Below are 23,065 nucleotides of genomic sequence, written 5' to 3'. Positions count from 1 at the left end.
TTTCCATTTGCAAGATCACAGGCAGCCCCTTGTGCCGTTGCAAACTACATTTCCATTTGCAAGATCACAGGCAGCCCCTTGTGCCGCTGCAAACTACATTTCCATTTGCAAGATCACAGGCAGCCCCTTGGGCCGCTGCAAACTACATTTCCATTTGCAAGATCACAGGCATCCCCTTGTGCCGCTGCAAACTACATTTCCATTTGCAAGATCACAGGCATCCCCTTGTGCCGTTGCAAACTACATTTCCATTTGCAAGATCACAGGCATCCCCTTGTGCCGTTGCAAACTACATTTCCATTTGCAAGATTACAGGCATCCCCTTGTGCCACTGCAAACTACATTTCCATTTGCAAGATCACAGGCATCCCCTTGTGCCGTTGCAAACTACATTTCCATTTGCAAGATCACAGGCATCCCCTTGTGCCACTGCAAACTACATTTCCATTTGCAAGATCACAGGCATCCCCTTGTGCCGTTGCAAACTACATTTCCATTTGCAAGATCACAGGCATCCCCTTGTGCCGTTGCAAACTACATTTCCATTTGCAAGATCACAGGCATCCCCTTGTGCCGCTGCAAACTACATTTCCATTTGCAAGATCACAGGCATCCCCTTGTGCCGTTGCAAACTACATTTCCATTTGCAAGATCACAGGCATCCCCTTGTGCCGTTGCAAACTACATTTCCATTTGCAAGATCACAGGCATCCCCTTGTGCCGTTGCCACTGCAAACTACATTTGCATTTGCAAGATCACAGGCATCCCCTTGTGCCGTTGCAAACTACATTTGCATTTGCAAGATCACAGGCATCCCCTTGTGCCGTTGCAAACTACATTTGCATTTGCAAGATCACAGGCATCCCCTTGTGCCGTTGCAAACTACATTTGCATTTGCAAGATCACAGGCATCCCCTTGTGCCGTTGCAAACTTCATTTCCATTTGCAAGATCACAGGCATCCCCTTGTGCCGCTGCAAACTAAATTTCCATTTGCAAGATCACAGGCAGCCCCTTGTGCCGGTGCAAACTACATTTCCATTTGCAAGATCACAGGCAGCCCCTTGTGCCACTGCAAACTACATTTCCATTTGCAAGATCACAGGCAGCCCCTTGTGCCACTGCAAACTACATTTCCATTTGCAAGATCACAGGCAGCCCCTTGTGCCGTTGCAAACTACATTTCCATTTGCAAGATCACAGGCAGCCCCTTGTGCCGTTGCAAACTACATTTCCATTTGCAAGATCACAGGCATCCCCTTGTGCCGTTGCAAACTACATTTCCATTTGCAAGATCACAGGCATCCCCTTGTGCCGTTGCAAACTACATTTCCATTTGCAAGATCACAGGCATCCCCTTGTGCCGTTGCAAACTACATTTCCATTTGCAAGATCACAGGCATTCCCTTGTGCCGTTGCAAACTCCATTTCCATTTGCAAGATCACAGGCATCCCCTTGTGCCGTTGCAAACTACATTTCCATTTGCAAGATCACAGGCATCCCCTTGTGCCTCTGCAAACTACATTTCCATTTGCAAGATCACAGGCATCCCCTTGTGCCGTTGCAAACTATATTTGCATTTGCAAGATCACAGGCAGCCCCTTGTGCCACTGCAAACTACATTTGCATTTGCAAGATCACAGGCAGCCCCTTGTGCCACTGCAAACTACATTTGCATTTGCAAGATCACAGGCAGCCCCTTGTGCCACTGCAAACTACATTTGCATTTGCAAGATCACAGGCAGCCCCTTGTGCCGTTGCAAACTACATTTCCACTTGCAAGATCACAGGCAGCCCCTTGTGCCGTTGCAAACTACATTTCCATTTGCAAGATCACAAGCAGCCCCTTGTGCCACTGCAAACTACATTTCCATTTGCAAGATCACAGGCAGCCCCTTGTGCCACTGCAAACTACATTTCCATTTGCAAGATCACAGGCATCCCCTTGTGCCGTTGCAAACTACATTTCCATTTGCAAGATCACAGGCAGCCCCTTGTGCCGTTGCAAACTACATTTCCATTTGCAAGATCACAGGCATCCCCTTGTGCCGTTGCAAACTCCATTTCCATTTGCAAGATCACAGGCATCCCCTTGTGCCGTTGCAAACTACATTTCCATTTGCAAGATCACAGGCATCCCCTTGTGCCACTGCAAACTACATTTCCATTTGCAAGATCACAGGCATCCCCTTGTGCCACTGCAAACTACATTTCCATTTGCAAGATCACAGGCATCCCCTTGTGCCGTTGCAAACTACATTTCCATTTGCAAGATCACAGGCATCCCCTTGTGCCACTGCAAACTACATTTCCATTTGCAAGATCACAGGCATCCCCTTGTGCCGTTGCAAACTACATTTCCATTTGCAAGATCACAGGCATCCCCTTGTGCCGTTGCAAACTACATTTCCATTTGCAAGATCACAGGCAGCCCCTTGTGCCGCTGCAAACTACATTTCCATTTGCAAGATCACAGGCAGCCCCTTGTGCCGCTGCAAACTACATTTCCATTTGCAAGATCACAGGCAGCCCCTTGTGCCGTTGCAAACTACATTTCCATTTGCAAGATCACAGGCATCCCCTTGTGCCGTTGCAAACTACATTTGCATTTGCAAGATCACAGGCAGCCCCTTGTGCCACTGCAAACTACATTTGCATTTGCAAGATCACAGGCAGCCCCTTGTGCCACTGCAAACAACATTTGCATTTGCAAGATCACAGGCAGCCCCTTGTGCCGTTGCAAACTACATTTCCATTTGCAAGATCACAAGCAGCCCCTTGTGCCACTGCAAACTACATTTCCATTTGCAAGATCACAGGCAGACCCTTGTGCCACTGCAAACTACATTTCCATTTGCAAGATCACAGGCAGCCCCTTGTGCCGTTGCAAACTACATTTCCATTTGCAAGATCACAGGCATCCCCTTGTGCCGCTGCAAACTACATTTCCATTTGCAAGACCACAGGCAGCCCCTTGTGCCGTTGCAAACTACATTTCCATTTGCAAGACCACAGGCATCCCCTTGTGCCGTTGCAAACTACATTTCCATTTGCAAGATCACAGGCAGCCCCTTGTGCCGTTGCAAACTACATTTCCATTTGCAAGATCACAGGCATCCCCTTGTGCCGTTGCAAACTACATTTCCATTTGCAAGATCACAGGCAGCCCCTTGTGCTGTTGCAAACTACATTTCCATTTGCAAGATCACAGGCATCCCCTTGTGCCGTTGCAAACTACATTTCCATTTGCAAGATCACAGGCATCCCCTTGTGCCACTGCAAACTACATTTCCATTTGCAAGATCACAGGCATCCCCTTGTGCCGTTGCAAACTACATTTCCATTTGCAAGATCACAGGCATCCCCTTGTGCCACTGCAAACTACATTTCCATTTGCAAGATCACAGGCATCCCCTTGTGCCGTTGCAAACTACATTTCCATTTGCAAGATCACAGGCATCCCCTTGTGCCGTTGCAAACTACATTTCCATTTGCAAGATCACAGGCATCCCCTTGTGCCGCTGCAAACTACATTTCCATTTGCAAGATCACAGGCATCCCCTTGTGCCGTTGCAAACTACATTTCCATTTGCAAGATCACAGGCATCCCCTTGTGCCGTTGCAAACTACATTTCCATTTGCAAGATCACAGGCATCCCCTTGTGCCGTTGCCACTGCAAACTACATTTGCATTTGCAAGATCACAGGCATCCCCTTGTGCCGTTGCAAACTACATTTGCATTTGCAAGATCACAGGCATCCCCTTGTGCCGTTGCAAACTACATTTGCATTTGCAAGATCACAGGCATCCCCTTGTGCCGTTGCAAACTACATTTGCATTTGCAAGATCACAGGCATCCCCTTGTGCCGTTGCAAACTTCATTTCCATTTGCAAGATCACAGGCATCCCCTTGTGCCGCTGCAAACTACATTTCCATTTGCAAGATCACAGGCAGCCCCTTGTGCCGGTGCAAACTACATTTCCATTTGCAAGATCACAGGCAGCCCCTTGTGCCACTGCAAACTACATTTCCATTTGCAAGATCACAGGCAGCCCCTTGTGCCACTGCAAACTACATTTCCATTTGCAAGATCACAGGCAGCCCCTTGTGCCGTTGCAAACTACATTTCCATTTGCAAGATCACAGGCAGCCCCTTGTGCCGTTGCAAACTACATTTCCATTTGCAAGATCACAGGCATCCCCTTGTGCCGTTGCAAACTACATTTCCATTTGCAAGATCACAGGCATCCCCTTGTGCCGTTGCAAACTACATTTCCATTTGCAAGATCACAGGCATCCCCTTGTGCCGTTGCAAACTACATTTCCATTTGCAAGATCACAGGCATTCCCTTGTGCCGTTGCAAACTCCATTTCCATTTGCAAGATCACAGGCATCCCCTTGTGCCGTTGCAAACTACATTTCCATTTGCAAGATCACAGGCATCCCCTTGTGCCTCTGCAAACTACATTTCCATTTGCAAGATCACAGGCATCCCCTTGTGCCGTTGCAAACTATATTTGCATTTGCAAGATCACAGGCAGCCCCTTGTGCCACTGCAAACTACATTTGCATTTGCAAGATCACAGGCAGCCCCTTGTGCCACTGCAAACTACATTTGCATTTGCAAGATCACAGGCAGCCCCTTGTGCCACTGCAAACTACATTTGCATTTGCAAGATCACAGGCAGCCCCTTGTGCCACTGCAAACTACATTTGCATTTGCAAGATCACAGGCAGCCCCTTGTGCCACTGCAAACTACATTTGCATTTGCAAGATCACAGGCATCCCCTTGTGCCGTTGCAAACTACATTTCCATTTGCAAGATCACAGGCATCCCCTTGTGCCGTTGCAAACTACATTTCCATTTGCAAGATCACAGGCATCCCCTTGTGCCGTTGCAAACTACATTTCCATTTGCAAGATCACAGGCCTCCCCTTCTGCCGTTGCAAACTACATTTCCATTTGCAAGATCACAGGCCTCCCCTTGTGCCGCTGCAAACTACATTTCCATTTGCAAGATCACAGGCCTCCCCTTGTGCCGCTGCAAACTACATTTCCATTTGCAAGATCACAGGCAGCCCCTTGTGCCGTTGCAAACTACATTTCCATTTGCAAGACCACAGGCAGCCCCTTGTGCCGTTGCAAACTACATTTCCATTTGCAAGATCACAGGCAGCCCCTTGTGCCGTTGCAAACTACATTTCCATTTGCAAGATCACAGGCAGCCCCTTGTGCCGCTGCAAACTACATTTCCATTTGCAAGACCACAGGCAGCCCCTTGTGCCGCTGCAAACTACATTTCCATTTGCAAGACCACAGGCAGCCCCTTGTGCCGCTGCAAACTACATTTCCATTTGCAAGACCACAGGCAGCCCCTTGTGCCGCTGCAAACTACATTTCCATTTGCAAGACCACAGGCAGCCCCTTGTGCCGCTGCAAACTACATTTCCATTTGCAAGACCACAGGCAGCCCCTTGTGCCGCTGCAAACTACATTTCCATTTGCAAGACCACAGGCAGCCCCTTGTGCCGCTGCAAACTACATTTCCATTTGCAAGACCACAGGCAGCCCCTTGTGCCGTTGCAAACTACATTTCCATTTGCAACATCACAGGCAGCCCCTTGTGCCGTTGCAAACTACATTTCCATTTGCAAGATCACAGGCAGCCCCTTGTGCCGCTGCAAACTACATTTCCATTTGCAAGATCACAGGCAGCCCCTTGTGCCTCTGCAAACTACATTTCCATTTGCAAGATCACAGGCAGCCCCTTGTGCCACTGCAAACTACATTTCCATTTGCAAGATCACAGGCAGCCCCTTGAGCCGTTGCAAACTACATTTCCATTTGCAAGATCACAGGCAGCCCCTTGCGCCGTTGCAAACTACATTTCCATTTGCAAGATCACAGGCAGCCCCTTGCGCCGCTGCAAACTACATTTCCATTTGCAAGATCACAGGCAGCCCCTTGCGCCGTTGCAAACTACATTTCCATTTGCAAGATCACAGGCATCCCCTTGTGCCGCTGCAAACTACATTTCCATTTGCAAGATCACAGGCATCCCCTTGTGCCGTTGCAAACTACATTTCCATTTGCAAGATCACAGGCAGCCCCTTGTGCCGTTGCAAACTACATTTCCATTTGCAAGATCACAGGCAGCCCCTTGTGCCGTTGCAAACTACATTTCCATTTGCAAGATCACAGGCAGCCCCTTGTGCCGCTGCAAACTACATTTCCATTTGCAAGATCACAGGCAGCCCCTTGGGCCGCTGCAAACTACATTTCCATTTGCAAGATCACAGGCATCCCCTTGTGCCGCTGCAAACTACATTTCCATTTGCAAGATCACAGGCATCCCCTTGTGCCGTTGCAAACTACATTTCCATTTGCAAGATCACAGGCATCCCCTTGTGCCGTTGCAAACTACATTTCCATTTGCAAGATTACAGGCATCCCCTTGTGCCACTGCAAACTACATTTCCATTTGCAAGATCACAGGCATCCCCTTGTGCCGTTGCAAACTACATTTCCATTTGCAAGATCACAGGCATCCCCTTGTGCCACTGCAAACTACATTTCCATTTGCAAGATCACAGGCATCCCCTTGTGCCGTTGCAAACTACATTTCCATTTGCAAGATCACAGGCATCCCCTTGTGCCGTTGCAAACTACATTTCCATTTGCAAGATCACAGGCATCCCCTTGTGCCGCTGCAAACTACATTTCCATTTGCAAGATCACAGGCATCCCCTTGTGCCGTTGCAAACTACATTTCCATTTGCAAGATCACAGGCATCCCCTTGTGCCGTTGCAAACTACATTTCCATTTGCAAGATCACAGGCATCCCCTTGTGCCGTTGCCACTGCAAACTACATTTGCATTTGCAAGATCACAGGCATCCCCTTGTGCCGTTGCAAACTACATTTGCATTTGCAAGATCACAGGCATCCCCTTGTGCCGTTGCAAACTACATTTGCATTTGCAAGATCACAGGCATCCCCTTGTGCCGTTGCAAACTACATTTGCATTTGCAAGATCACAGGCATCCCCTTGTGCCGTTGCAAACTTCATTTCCATTTGCAAGATCACAGGCATCCCCTTGTGCCGCTGCAAACTAAATTTCCATTTGCAAGATCACAGGCAGCCCCTTGTGCCGGTGCAAACTACATTTCCATTTGCAAGATCACAGGCAGCCCCTTGTGCCACTGCAAACTACATTTCCATTTGCAAGATCACAGGCAGCCCCTTGTGCCACTGCAAACTACATTTCCATTTGCAAGATCACAGGCAGCCCCTTGTGCCGTTGCAAACTACATTTCCATTTGCAAGATCACAGGCAGCCCCTTGTGCCGTTGCAAACTACATTTCCATTTGCAAGATCACAGGCATCCCCTTGTGCCGTTGCAAACTACATTTCCATTTGCAAGATCACAGGCATCCCCTTGTGCCGTTGCAAACTACATTTCCATTTGCAAGATCACAGGCATCCCCTTGTGCCGTTGCAAACTACATTTCCATTTGCAAGATCACAGGCATTCCCTTGTGCCGTTGCAAACTCCATTTCCATTTGCAAGATCACAGGCATCCCCTTGTGCCGTTGCAAACTACATTTCCATTTGCAAGATCACAGGCATCCCCTTGTGCCTCTGCAAACTACATTTCCATTTGCAAGATCACAGGCATCCCCTTGTGCCGTTGCAAACTATATTTGCATTTGCAAGATCACAGGCAGCCCCTTGTGCCACTGCAAACTACATTTGCATTTGCAAGATCACAGGCAGCCCCTTGTGCCACTGCAAACTACATTTGCATTTGCAAGATCACAGGCAGCCCCTTGTGCCACTGCAAACTACATTTGCATTTGCAAGATCACAGGCAGCCCCTTGTGCCGTTGCAAACTACATTTCCACTTGCAAGATCACAGGCAGCCCCTTGTGCCGTTGCAAACTACATTTCCATTTGCAAGATCACAAGCAGCCCCTTGTGCCACTGCAAACTACATTTCCATTTGCAAGATCACAGGCAGCCCCTTGTGCCACTGCAAACTACATTTCCATTTGCAAGATCACAGGCATCCCCTTGTGCCGTTGCAAACTACATTTCCATTTGCAAGATCACAGGCAGCCCCTTGTGCCGTTGCAAACTACATTTCCATTTGCAAGATCACAGGCATCCCCTTGTGCCGTTGCAAACTCCATTTCCATTTGCAAGATCACAGGCATCCCCTTGTGCCGTTGCAAACTACATTTCCATTTGCAAGATCACAGGCATCCCCTTGTGCCACTGCAAACTACATTTCCATTTGCAAGATCACAGGCATCCCCTTGTGCCACTGCAAACTACATTTCCATTTGCAAGATCACAGGCATCCCCTTGTGCCGTTGCAAACTACATTTCCATTTGCAAGATCACAGGCATCCCCTTGTGCCACTGCAAACTACATTTCCATTTGCAAGATCACAGGCATCCCCTTGTGCCGTTGCAAACTACATTTCCATTTGCAAGATCACAGGCATCCCCTTGTGCCGTTGCAAACTACATTTCCATTTGCAAGATCACAGGCAGCCCCTTGTGCCGCTGCAAACTACATTTCCATTTGCAAGATCACAGGCAGCCCCTTGTGCCGCTGCAAACTACATTTCCATTTGCAAGATCACAGGCAGCCCCTTGTGCCGTTGCAAACTACATTTCCATTTGCAAGATCACAGGCATCCCCTTGTGCCGTTGCAAACTACATTTGCATTTGCAAGATCACAGGCAGCCCCTTGTGCCACTGCAAACTACATTTGCATTTGCAAGATCACAGGCAGCCCCTTGTGCCACTGCAAACAACATTTGCATTTGCAAGATCACAGGCAGCCCCTTGTGCCGTTGCAAACTACATTTCCATTTGCAAGATCACAGGCAGCCCCTTGTGCCGTTGCAAACTACATTTCCATTTGCAAGATCACAAGCAGCCCCTTGTGCCACTGCAAACTACATTTCCATTTGCAAGATCACAGGCAGACCCTTGTGCCACTGCAAACTACATTTCCATTTGCAAGATCACAGGCAGCCCCTTGTGCCGTTGCAAACTACATTTCCATTTGCAAGATCACAGGCAGCCCCTTGTGCCGTTGCAAACTACATTTCCATTTGCAAGATCACAGGCAGCCCCTTGTGCCGTTGCAAACTACATTTGCATTTGCAAGATCACAGGCAGCCCCTTGTGCCACTGCAAACTACATTTGCATTTGCAAGATCACAGGCAGCCCCTTGTGCCGTTGCAAACTACATTTGCATTTGCAAGATCACAGGCAGCCCCTTGTGCCGTTGCAAACTCCATTTCCACTTGCAAGATCACAGGCAGCCCCTTGTGCCGTTGCAAACTACATTTCCATTTGCAAGATCACAAGCAGCCCCTTGTGGCACTGCAAACTACATTTCCATTTGCAAGATCACAGGCATCCCCTTGTGCCTCTGCAAACTACATTTCCATTTGCAAGATCACAGGCAGCCCCTTGTGCCGTTGCAAACTACATTTCCATTTGCAAGATCACAGGCATCCCCTTGTGCCGTTGCAAACTACATTTCCATTTGCAAGATCACAGGCAGCCCCTTGTGCCACTGCAAACTACATTTCCATTTGCAAGATCACAGGCAGCCCCTTGTGCCGTTGCAAACTACATTTCCATTTGCAAGATCACAGGCAGCCCCTTGCGCCGTTGCAAACTACATTTCCATTTGCAAGATCACAGGCAGCCCCTTGCGCCGCTGCAAACTACATTTCCATTTGCAAGATCACAGGCAGCCCCTTGCGCCGTTGCAAACTACATTTCCATTTGCAAGATCACAGGCATCCCCTTGTGCCGCTGCAAACTACATTTCCATTTGCAAGATCACAGGCATCCCCTTGTGCCGTTGCAAACTACATTTCCATTTGCAAGATCACAGGCAGCCCCTTGTGCCGTTGCAAACTACATTTCCATTTGCAAGATCACAGGCAGCCCCTTGTGCCGTTGCAAACTACATTTCCATTTGCAAGATCACAGGCAGCCCCTTGTGCCGCTGCAAACTACATTTCCATTTGCAAGATCACAGGCAGCCCCTTGGGCCGCTGCAAACTACATTTCCATTTGCAAGATCACAGGCATCCCCTTGTGCCGCTGCAAACTACATTTCCATTTGCAAGATCACAGGCATCCCCTTGTGCCGTTGCAAACTACATTTCCATTTGCAAGATCACAGGCATCCCCTTGTGCCGTTGCAAACTACATTTCCATTTGCAAGATCACAGGCATCCCCTTGTGCCACTGCAAACTACATTTCCATTTGCAAGATCACAGGCATCCCCTTGTGCCGTTGCAAACTACATTTCCATTTGCAAGATCACAGGCATCCCCTTGTGCCACTGCAAACTACATTTCCATTTGCAAGATCACAGGCATCCCCTTGTGCCGTTGCAAACTACATTTCCATTTGCAAGATCACAGGCATCCCCTTGTGCCGTTGCAAACTACATTTCCATTTGCAAGATCACAGGCATCCCCTTGTGCCGCTGCAAACTACATTTCCATTTGCAAGATCACAGGCATCCCCTTGTGCCGTTGCAAACTACATTTCCATTTGCAAGATCACAGGCATCCCCTTGTGCCGTTGCAAACTACATTTCCATTTGCAAGATCACAGGCATCCCCTTGTGCCGTTGCCACTGCAAACTACATTTGCATTTGCAAGATCACAGGCATCCCCTTGTGCCGTTGCAAACTACATTTGCATTTGCAAGATCACAGGCATCCCCTTGTGCCGTTGCAAACTACATTTGCATTTGCAAGATCACAGGCATCCCCTTGTGCCGTTGCAAACTACATTTGCATTTGCAAGATCACAGGCATCCCCTTGTGCCGTTGCAAACTTCATTTCCATTTGCAAGATCACAGGCATCCCCTTGTGCCGCTGCAAACTACATTTCCATTTGCAAGATCACAGGCAGCCCCTTGTGCCGGTGCAAACTACATTTCCATTTGCAAGATCACAGGCAGCCCCTTGTGCCACTGCAAACTACATTTCCATTTGCAAGATCACAGGCAGACCCTTGTGCCACTGCAAACTACATTTCCATTTGCAAGATCACAGGCAGCCCCTTGTGCCGTTGCAAACTACATTTCCATTTGCAAGATCACAGGCAGCCCCTTGTGCCGTTGCAAACTACATTTCCATTTGCAAGATCACAGGCATCCCCTTGTGCCGCTGCAAACTACATTTCCATTTGCAAGATCACAGGCATCCCCTTGTGCCGTTGCAAACTACATTTCCATTTGCAAGATCACAGGCATCCCCTTGTGCCGTTGCAAACTACATTTCCATTTGCAAGATCACAGGCATTCCCTTGTGCCGTTGCAAACTCCATTTCCATTTGCAAGATCACAGGCATCCCCTTGTGCCGTTGCAAACTACATTTCCATTTGCAAGATCACAGGCATCCCCTTGTGCCTCTGCAAACTACATTTCCATTTGCAAGATCACAGGCATCCCCTTGTGCCGTTGCAAACTATATTTGCATTTGCAAGATCACAGGCAGCCCCTTGTGCCACTGCAAACTACATTTGCATTTGCAAGATCACAGGCAGCCCCTTGTGCCACTGCAAACTACATTTGCATTTGCAAGATCACAGGCAGCCCCTTGTGCCACTGCAAACTACATTTGCATTTGCAAGATCACAGGCAGCCCCTTGTGCCGTTGCAAACTACATTTCCACTTGCAAGATCACAGGCAGCCCCTTGTGCTGTTGCAAACTACATTTCCATTTGCAAGATCACAAGCAGCCCCTTGTGCCACTGCAAACTACATTTCCATTTGCAAGATCACAGGCAGCCCCTTGTGCCACTGCAAACTACATTTCCATTTGCAAGATCACAGGCAGCCCCTTGTGCCGTTGCAAACTACATTTCCATTTGCAAGATCACAGGCAGCCCCTTGTGCCGTTGCAAACTACATTTCCATTTGCAAGATCACAGGCATCCCCTTGTGCCGTTGCAAACTCCATTTCCATTTGCAAGATCACAGGCATCCCCTTGTGCCGTTGCAAACTACATTTCCATTTGCAAGATCACAGGCATCCCCTTGTGCCACTGCAAACTACATTTCCATTTGCAAGATCACAGGCATCCCCTTGTGCCACTGCAAACTACATTTCCATTTGCAAGATCACAGGCATCCCCTTGTGCCGTTGCAAACTACATTTCCATTTGCAAGATCACAGGCATCCCCTTGTGCCACTGCAAACTACATTTCCATTTGCAAGATCACAGGCATCCCCTTGTGCCGTTGCAAACTACATTTCCATTTGCAAGATCACAGGCATCCCCTTGTGCCGTTGCAAACTACATTTCCATTTGCAAGATCACAGGCAGCCCCTTGTGCCGCTGCAAACTACATTTCCATTTGCAAGATCACAGGCAGCCCCTTGTGCCGCTGCAAACTACATTTCCATTTGCAAGATCACAGGCAGCCCCTTGTGCCGTTGCAAACTACATTTCCATTTGCAAGATCACAGGCATCCCCTTGTGCCGTTGCAAACTACATTTGCATTTGCAAGATCACAGGCAGCCCCTTGTGCCACTGCAAACTACATTTGCATTTGCAAGATCACAGGCAGCCCCTTGTGCCACTGCAAACAACATTTGCATTTGCAAGATCACAGGCAGCCCCTTGTGCCGTTGCAAACTACATTTCCATTTGCAAGATCACAGGCAGCCCCTTGTGCCGTTGCAAACTACATTTCCATTTGCAAGATCACAAGCAGCCCCTTGTGCCACTGCAAACTACATTTCCATTTGCAAGATCACAGGCAGACCCTTGTGCCACTGCAAACTACATTTCCATTTGCAAGATCACAGGCAGCCCCTTGTGCCGTTGCAAACTACATTTCCATTTGCAAGATCACAGGCAGCCCCTTGTGCCGTTGCAAACTACATTTCCATTTGCAAGATCACAGGCAGCCCCTTGTGCCGTTGCAAACTACATTTCCATTTGCAAGATCACAGGCAGCCCCTTGTGCCGCTGCAAACTACATTTCCATTTGCAAGACCACAGGCAGCCCCTTGTGCCGCTGCAAACTACATTTCCATTTGCAAGACCACAGGCAGCCCCTTGTGCCGCTGCAAACTACATTTCCATTTGCAAGACCACAGGCAGCCCCTTGTGCCGCTGCAAACTACATTTCCATTTGCAAGACCACAGGCAGCCCCTTGTGCCGCTGCAAACTACATTTCCATTTGCAAGACCACAGGCAGCCCCTTGTGCCGCTGCAAACTACATTTCCATTTGCAAGACCACAGGCAGCCCCTTGTGCCGCTGCAAACTACATTTCCATTTGCAAGACCACAGGCAGCCCCTTGTGCCGTTGCAAACTACATTTCCATTTGCAACATCACAGGCAGCCCCTTGTGCCGTTGCAAACTACATTTCCATTTGCAAGATCACAGGCAGCCCCTTGTGCCGCTGCAAACTACATTTCCATTTGCAAGATCACAGGCAGCCCCTTGTGCCTCTGCAAACTACATTTCCATTTGCAAGATCACAGGCAGCCCCTTGTGCCACTGCAAACTACATTTCCATTTGCAAGATCACAGGCAGCCCCTTGTGCCGTTGCAAACTACATTTCCATTTGCAAGATCACAGGCAGCCCCTTGCGCCGTTGCAAACTACATTTCCATTTGCAAGATCACAGGCAGCCCCTTGCGCCGCTGCAAACTACATTTCCATTTGCAAGAGCACAGGCAGCCCCTTGCGCCGTTGCAAACTACATTTCCATTTGCAAGATCACAGGCATCCCCTTGCGCCGTTGCAAACTACATTTCCATTTGCAAGATCACAGGCATCCCCTTGTGCCGTTGCAAACTACATTTCCATTTGCAAGATCACAGGCAGCCCCTTGTGCCGTTGCAAACTACATTTCCATTTGCAAGATCACAGGCAGCCCCTTGTGCCGTTGCAAACTACATTTCCATTTGCAAGATCACAGGCAGCCCCTTGTGCCGCTGCAAACTACATTTCCATTTGCAAGATCACAGGCAGCCCCTTGGGCCGCTGCAAACTACATTTCCATTTGCAAGATCACAGGCATCCCCTTGTGCCGCTGCAAACTACATTTCCATTTGCAAGATCACAGGCATCCCCTTGTGCCGTTGCAAACTACATTTCCATTTGCAAGATCACAGGCATCCCCTTGTGCCGTTGCAAACTACATTTCCATTTGCAAGATCACAGGCATCCCCTTGTGCCACTGCAAACTACATTTCCATTTGCAAGATCACAGGCATCCCCTTGTGCCGTTGCAAACTACATTTCCATTTGCAAGATCACAGGCATCCCCTTGTGCCACTGCAAACTACATTTCCATTTGCAAGATCACAGGCATCCCCTTGTGCCGTTGCAAACTACATTTCCATTTGCAAGATCACAGGCATCCCCTTGTGCCGTTGCAAACTACATTTCCATTTGCAAGATCACAGGCATCCCCTTGTGCCGCTGCAAACTACATTTCCATTTGCAAGATCACAGGCATCCCCTTGTGCCGTTGCAAACTACATTTCCATTTGCAAGATCACAGGCATCCCCTTGTGCCGTTGCAAACTACATTTCCATTTGCAAGATCACAGGCATCCCCTTGTGCCGTTGCCACTGCAAACTACATTTGCATTTGCAAGATCACAGGCATCCCCTTGTGCCGTTGCAAACTACATTTGCATTTGCAAGATCACAGGCATCCCCTTGTGCCGTTGCAAACTACATTTGCATTTGCAAGATCACAGGCATCCCCTTGTGCCGTTGCAAACTACATTTGCATTTGCAAGATCACAGGCATCCCCTTGTGCCGTTGCAAACTTCATTTCCATTTGCAAGATCACAGGCATCCCCTTGTGCCGCTGCAAACTAAATTTCCATTTGCAAGATCACAGGCAGCCCCTTGTGCCGGTGCAAACTACATTTCCATTTGCAAGATCACAGGCAGCCCCTTGTGCCACTGCAAACTACATTTCCATTTGCAAGATCACAGGCAGCCCCTTGTGCCACTGCAAACTACATTTCCATTTGCAAGATCACAGGCAGCCCCTTGTGCCGTTGCAAACTACATTTCCATTTGCAAGATCACAGGCAGCCCCTTGTGCCGTTGCAAACTACATTTCCATTTGCAAGGTCACAGGCATCCCCTTGTGCCGTTGCAAACTACATTTCCATTTGCAAGATCACAGGCATCCCCTTGTGCCGTTGCAAACTACATTTCCATTTGCAAGATCACAGGCATCCCCTTGTGCCGTTGCAAACTACATTTCCATTTGCAAGATCACAGGCATTCCCTTGTGCCGTTGCAAACTCCATTTCCATTTGCAAGATCACAGGCATCCCCTTGTGCCGTTGCAAACTACATTTCCATTTGCAAGATCACAGGCATCCCCTTGTGCCTCTGCAAACTACATTTCCATTTGCAAGATCACAGGCATCCCCTTGTGCCGTTGCAAACTATATTTGCATTTGCAAGATCACAGGCAGCCCCTTGTGCCACTGCAAACTACATTTGCATTTGCAAGATCACAGGCAGCCCCTTGTGCCACTGCAAACTACATTTGCATTTGCAAGATCACAGGCAGCCCCTTGTGCCACTGCAAACTACATTTGCATTTGCAAGATCACAGGCAGCCCCTTGTGCCGTTGCAAACTACATTTCCACTTGCAAGATCACAGGCAGCCCCTTGTGCCGTTGCAAACTACATTTCCATTTGCAAGACCACAGGCAGCCCCTTGTGCCGCTGCAAACTACATTTCCATTTGCAAGATCACAGGCATCCCCTTGTGCCAAGTTGAAAAGCCCTCTCCCCGACCTCCATCTTGAGGGGAGAGAAGCAGGCAAGAAACAACCGGCCTCCGACTGCCATGATGAAGAGCCCTCCCCCCGACCTCCATCTTGAGGGGAGAGAAGCAGGCAAGAAACAACAGGCCTCCGCCTGCCAAGTTGAAGAGCCCTCCCCCCGACCTCCATCTTGAGGGGAGAGAAGCAGGCAAGAACCAACAGGCCTCCGCCTGCCAAGTTGAAGAGCCCTCCCCCCGACCTCCATCTTGAGGGGAGAGAAGCAGGCAAGAAACAACAGGCCTCCGCCGGCCAAGTTGAAGAGCCCTCCCCCCGACCTCCATCTTGAGGGGAGAGAAGCAGGCAAGAAACAACAGGCCTCCGCATGCCAAGTTGAAGAGCCCTCCCCCCGACCTCCATCTTGAGGGGAGAGAAGCAGGCAAGAAACAACAGGCCTCCGCCTGCCAAGTTGAAGAGCCCTCCCCCCGACCTCCATCTTGAGGGAAGAGAAGCAGGCAAGAAACAACAGGCCTCCGCCGGCCAAGTTGAAGAGCCCTCCCCCCGACCTCCATCTTGAGGGGAGAGAAGCAGGCAAGAAACAACAGGCCTCCGCCGGCCAAGTTGAAGAGCCCTCCCCCCGACCTCCATCTTGAGGGGAGAGAAGCAGGCAAGAAACAACAGGCCTCCGCCTGCCAAGTTGAAGAGCCCTCCCCCCGACCTCCATCTTGAGGGGAGAGAAGCAGGCAAGAAACAACAGGCCTCCGCCGGCCAAGTTGAAGAGCCCTCCCCCCGACCTCCATCTTGAGGGGAGAGAAGCAGGCAAGAAACAACAGGCCTCCGCCTGCCAAGTTGAAGAGCCCTCCCCCCGACCTCCATCTTGAGGGGAGAGAAGCAGACAAGAAACAACAGGCCTCTGCCGGCCAAGTTGAAGAGCCCTCCCCCTCACCTCCATCTTGAGGGGAGAGAAGCAGGCAAGAAACAACAGGCCTCCGCCTGCCAAGTTGAAGAGCCCTCCCCCCGACCTCCATCTTGAGGGGAGAGAAGCAGGCAAGAAACAACAGGCCTCCGCCGGCCAAGTTGAAGAGCCCTCCCCCCGACCTCCATCTTGAGGGGAGAGAAGCAGGCAAGAAACAACAGGCCTCCGCCTGCCAAGTTGAAGAGCCCTCCCCCCGACCTCCATCTTGAGGGGAGAGAAGCAGGCAAGAAACAACAGGCCTCCGCCGGCCAAGTTCAAGAGCCCTCCCCCCGACCTCCATCTTGAGGGGAGAGAAGCAGGCAAGAAACAACAGGCCTCCGCCTGCCAAGTTGAAGAGCCCTCCCCCCGACCTCCATCTTGAGGGGAGAGAAGCAGACAAGAAACAACAGGCCTCCGCCGGCCAAGTTGAAGAGCCCTCCCCCCGACCTCCATCTTGAGGGGAGAGAAGCAGGCAAGAAACAACAGGCCTCTGCCTGCCAAGTTGAAGAGCCCTCCCCCCGACCTCCATCTTGAGGGGAGAGAAGCAGGCAAGAAACAACAGGCCTCCGCCGGCCAAGTTGAAGAGCCCTCCCCCCGACCTCCATCTTGAGGGGAGAGAAGCAGGCAAGAAACAACAGGCCTCCGCCTGCCAAGTTGAAGAGCCCTCCCCCCGACCTCCATCTTGAGGGGAGAGAAGCAGGCAAGAAACAACAGGCCTCCGCCTGCCAAGTTGAAGAGCCCTCCCCCCGACCTCCATCTTGAGGGGAGAGAAGCAGGCAAGAAACAACAGGCCTCCTCCTGCCAAGTTGAAGAGCCCTCCCCCCGACCTCCATCTTGAGGGGAGAGAAGCAGGCAAGAAACAACAGGCCTCCGCCTGCCAAGTTGAAGAGCCCTCCCCCCGACCTCCATCTTGAGGGGAGAGAAACAGGCAAGAAACAACAGGCCTCCGCCTGCCAAGTTGAAGAGCCCTCCCCCCGACCTCCATCTTGAGGGGAGAGAAGCAGGCAAGAAACAACAGGCCTCCGCCTGCCAAGTTGAAGAGCCCTCCCCCCGACCTCCATCTTGAGGGGAGAGAAACAGGCAAGAAACAACAGGCCTCCGCCTGCCAAGTTGAAGAGCCCTCCCCCCGACCTCCATCTTGAGGGGAGAGAAGCAGAGGTTTTTTTTTTTTTTGGTTACTTGCTTTGTTGTGTATATGCATATGTATGCTGTAAACCGCTTTAATCGTAGGAAAAGCGGTATACAAATAAATCATATTATTATTAGTAGTAGTACCATCAGGGGCTGGCCTGAAGAATGAGGCTCCTTCCTCCCCAACTGTCATCTTTCGGCCTCTGAGGGAGAGAGAAGGCTGGCCCAGTACCATCAGGGGCTAGCCTGAAGAAAGAGGCTCCTCCCTCCCTAACTGTCATCTTTCGGCCTCTGAGGGAGAGAGAAGGCTGGCCCAGTACCATCAGGGGCTAGCCTGAAGAAAGAGGCTCCTCCCTCCCTAACTGTCATCTTTCGGCCTCTGAGGGAGAGAGAAGGCTGGCCCAGTACCATCATGGGCTGGCCTGAAGAAAGAGGCTCCTCCCTCCCTAACTGTCATCTTTCGGCCTCTGAGGGAGAGAGAAGGCTGGCCCAGTTCCATCAGGGGCTGGCCTGAAGAAAGAGGCTCCTCCCTCCCCAACAGTCATCTTTCGGCCTCTGAGGGAGAGAGAAGGCTGGCCCAGTTCCATCAGGGGCTAGCCTGAAGAAAGAGGCTCCTCCCTCCCTAACTGTCATCTTTCGGCCTCTGAGGGAGAGACAAGGCTGGCCCAGTTCCATCGGGCTAGCCTGAAGAAAGAGGCTCCTCCCTCCCTGTCATCTTTCGGCCTCTGAGGGAGAGAGAAGGCTGGCCCAGTTCCATCGGGCTAGCCTGAAGAAAGAGGCTCCTCCCTCCCTAACTGTCATCTTTCGGCCTCTGAGGGAGAGACAAGGCTGGCCCAGTTCCATCGGGCTAGCCTGAAGAAAGAGGCTCCTCCCTCCCTAACTGTCATCTTTCGGCCTCTGAGGGAGAGAGAAGGCTGGCCCAGTTCCATCAGGGGCTAGCCTGAAGAAAGAGGCTCCTCCCTCCCTAACTGTCATCTTTCGGCCTCTGAGGGAGAGAGAAGGCTGGCCCAGTTCCATCGGGCTAGCCTGAAGAAAGAGGCTCCTCCCTCCCTAACTGTCATCTTTCGGCCTCTGAGGGAGAGACAAGGCTGGCCCAGTTCCATCGGGCTAGCCTGAAGAAAGAGGCTCCTCCCTCCCTAACTGTCATCTTTCGGCCTCTGAGGGAGAGAGAAGGCTGGCCCAGTTCCATCAGGGGCTAGCCTGAAGAAAGAGGCTCCTCCATCTCTAACTATCATCTTTCAGCCTCTGAGGGAGAGAGAAGGCTGGCCCAGTGCCATCAAGGGCTAGCCTGAAGAAGAAGAGCCCTCCCTCCGGTCCATCTGCCTTTGTCCAGGCCTCAGAGGGAGAGAAGAATGCTGGACCTGATTCCCTCCCCCCTCACCATTCCCTTCTCCTTTTGTGTCGTGTCTTTTAGATTGTAAGCCTGTGGGCAGGGAACTGTCGGTTATCCCCTCTATTGTAAACCGCTCGGATTCCCAGTGATTGGGCGGTATATAAATAAAACCTATTATTATTATTATTATTATTATATGAAATAAAATAAAATAAAATATGAAATAAAACAAAAGATGCTGAAATAAAACAAACTTCACTTAAAACCTAGAAGAATATCTCTTTCTTTTTATTATTTATATATTTATTTATTTTGTGCACTAAAATACTCCAGACACTGGATTCTTTATCAAATCCTGTATGGAAAAACTCTCCACAAAAAGCCAAGAAGCGGCCAATGTCTCCCAAAGAGGCTGCTGGAGATGCTTTAGTTGGGGATTTTCCCACTTAGATGGCTTTCCAACAAATAAATAGTTAATTTGCCATGATAGAGCCACGCTGAAAGGAAAGCTACAAGCCCCAGAATGCAACGCGCCCAGCAGCGCCTGAAACGTGGACCTTTCTTTTCTTTATCTTTTTGCCCTGAATTGCAAGAGCTGGGAAAGGAGACAGCACCGCCCGCCCTCGGCCGCTTGTGATTGGCCCGCTGGATGGCAATCATTTCAGCCTCGTCCAGTGATTGGCTAGGAGGCCGCCCCTCCTCCTGCAGTTTGCAACCAGAGCAAAAGGCTCAGAGCAAAAGGACTTTCCTTCTTGTGTGGCTCCAATGGTGAGTTTGCCTTCATGGTTCAAGGCCTCTTTCTTTGGCAGGAAATGCTGGTGTTTCAATTGATCATTGATTTTCTCATAAACACACAAAGGGAGAGGGCAGAAATTGAACCTGGGACCTCCTGCATTCATAGCAGCTACTCTTCCAGCAGGGGATTATAATTTATTTACATATATATGTGTGTGTGTGTGTGTGTGTGTGTATATATATATATATATATATATATAAAATTTATTTTCATATATATGTGTGTGTGTGTGTCTATATATATATATATATATAATTTATTTTCATATATATGTGTGTGTGTGTGTCTATATATATATATATATATATAAAATTTATTTTCATATATATGTGTGTGTGTACACACACACATACATACATATATATATATATATATATGAGAGAGAATAAACTATATATACAGTGTGTGTGTGTGTGTGTGTGTGTGTATATATATGTGAGAGAATAAATTATACATTATAAATTATATGTGCACACACACAAATGGAGATGCCAGGAATTGAACCTGAGACCCCCTACATTCCCAGGAGATGATGATATGTATACACACACACACACACACACACACACACATATATACATATGAAAATAGTGTGTATATATATATATATATATATATGGACAATAAATTATTTATATATGAGAGAATAAATTATACATTATAAATTATATATCCAGACACGCAAATGGAGATGCCAGGAATTGAACCTGGGACCTCCAACATTCATAGCATCTACTCTTCCAAGATATTATTACACACACACACACACACACACATGAAAACAAATTATATATATATATATATATATATATATATATATATAAATTATATATTATAAATTAAACACACACACATGCAAATGGAGATGCCAGGAACTGAACCTGTGGTTCAGCCTCCTACATTCAGGGTCTAAAAGTCATATATAGCATACCCACCAACTGTCCCAATTTGGCAAGGACAGTCTCAATTAATTCTCTTTTTTTTAATTAAAATTTTATTAATACATTCTAAAACAAAACATGACAACAAACAGTACATCAAGACAACAACAAATGCAGGCAATAACCCAGATAAGGCCCTGCAATATTATAGATAAAAGGTGTGTATTCAGGGATCCTGAAAGACATCTTTCCCTAAAAATTTAGCTGAAACTGGGGGATGTCTAGAGAGTAAATCTTTCTGGATGTATTCGATGAATGGGTGCCAAATCTCATGAAAGGTCAATCCAGAGTGTATCTTCTCTGCCATTTTCTCCATTAGCCACAAGCCCCAGAGTCTAGTCCTACTTTTTCAGCTGCTTTTAAAGCATCCCAGTTTCTCTATTCTCCCACTTTCCCCCTTTGCTCTCTGCTTAATGGCTGCAAACTCATTTCAAAGTGCCAAAGTAATTTAATTAACTCCATGTGGGAGATAAGAGAGGGGTGCAAACTGGCCCTTCCCAGGTATCTCCAGCAAAAACAAACATCTTTTCTTAGTGTGTGAGTACTTTGTCGTTTGTCACATGTTTGCAACGTATATTGCCATTGTATGTTTGCGATGTGGTCCCTACTGTTTCTTCCTTTCCTGAACCCAGTTTGCACCTCTGGGATTTCTCTTCCCATGTGTGGCTGGAGCCTATGTTGCAGGAGCATAACTTTCCTTTGAATGAGAGGTGTATGCTGTGGTCCTATAGTTGCAGCCTTGTCTGATCCCTTTACCAATTGGGAACCGTTTTGTTTCTCCACGTTCTGTTCTGGCAGCAGCCTCTTTCTTGTCCTAAATACAGATTTCTCATCAAGAATATCAGCTGTGTTGGCCCTTCCCCATGACTTTAAGAGCCATCCATAGTATTTCACAATCAATGCAGTCGAAAGCTTTGCAATAGTCCAACAATTCCCAAACTCTGGTCTTCCAGGTGTTTTGGACTTCAGCTCCCAGAAGCCTCTGCCATCTTAGTCAATGAGCTGTGATTCTGGGAGCTGAAGCCCAAAACATCAGGAAGGCCAAAGTTTGGGAATCACTGCTATAATCTATAAAGCACATGCTGATTTTCTTTTCGAATTCCTTGGTGCGCTGCATTAGCCAGCATATGTTTACAACTTGGTCCTTAGTGCCTCTACTTTTGCTGAACTCCACTTGCACCTCTGGGATTTTCTCTTTCCATATACAATTGGAGTCTGTGCTGCAGGATTTTGAGCATTATTTTGCTTGCGCGAGAAGTTAGTGCAGTCTCCGAATGCATATGAGGAAAGAGACTTAGGTCTATGAAAGCTCATGCTGCCAACTTCTTTCTTTAGTTAGTCTCAAAGAGCTTTCTACGTACTGCAGTCTTTTGTGTCTCCATTTTTGTGGCTAAGAATGTATTTTGATGGCTTCCAGTCTGTTGTGCACCATTTTGTCTTCCATATTTGTTGACATACATTAGTTAACCTTAGAGTTGATGAATTACTCTTTAATAACTTTTGTGCCGTCTCGATCACGCTCGGATGTTGCTCTGTCCCACATGGCTGGCTTTTCATCTGTGAAACACTGGACACTGGAATATAAGGAATAATTTAGGGATCTTGGTATGTTTAACATAGTGAAGAGAAGACTGAAAGCTGACATGGTAGCCGTATTTAAATATCTGAAGGAATGCCGTGGAGAAGATGGAACAAACATGTTTTCCGCCGCTCCAGAAACTAGAGGTCAGAGCCATGAATTCAAATTACAGTTGGCCCTTGGAACTCGTGGGGGATCTGTTCCAGACCGGCCCACAAGTTCCAAAGCTTGCGCATATTCAAGCCCCATAGGCTTGAATGGGGTGCATGGACGTGGGGCATGCACCACAGACGTGCACCCCATCGACGTTAATGGCAGTTGTCCCTCTGCGGATTTTCAAGTCCGTGGATCTCACATCCGCAAACTTGGAGGGGTGACTGTACGGTGGTCCCTCCACATTTGCTGGGGTTAGGGGTAAAGGACCCCCAGGAATGTGGGAATATCGCAAATTTAAAAAACCCATTATTCTTTTTACTTAAGAGAACACTTCTTCAGG

The sequence above is a fragment of the Sceloporus occidentalis genome, unplaced genomic scaffold (assembly GCF_023333645.1).
Source record: "Sceloporus occidentalis isolate IW3139 unplaced genomic scaffold, rSceOcc1.0.p SCAF_8, whole genome shotgun sequence".
Taxonomy (NCBI): Eukaryota; Metazoa; Chordata; class Lepidosauria; order Squamata; family Phrynosomatidae; genus Sceloporus; species Sceloporus occidentalis.
Note: the sequence above shows the minus strand (reverse complement) of the source record.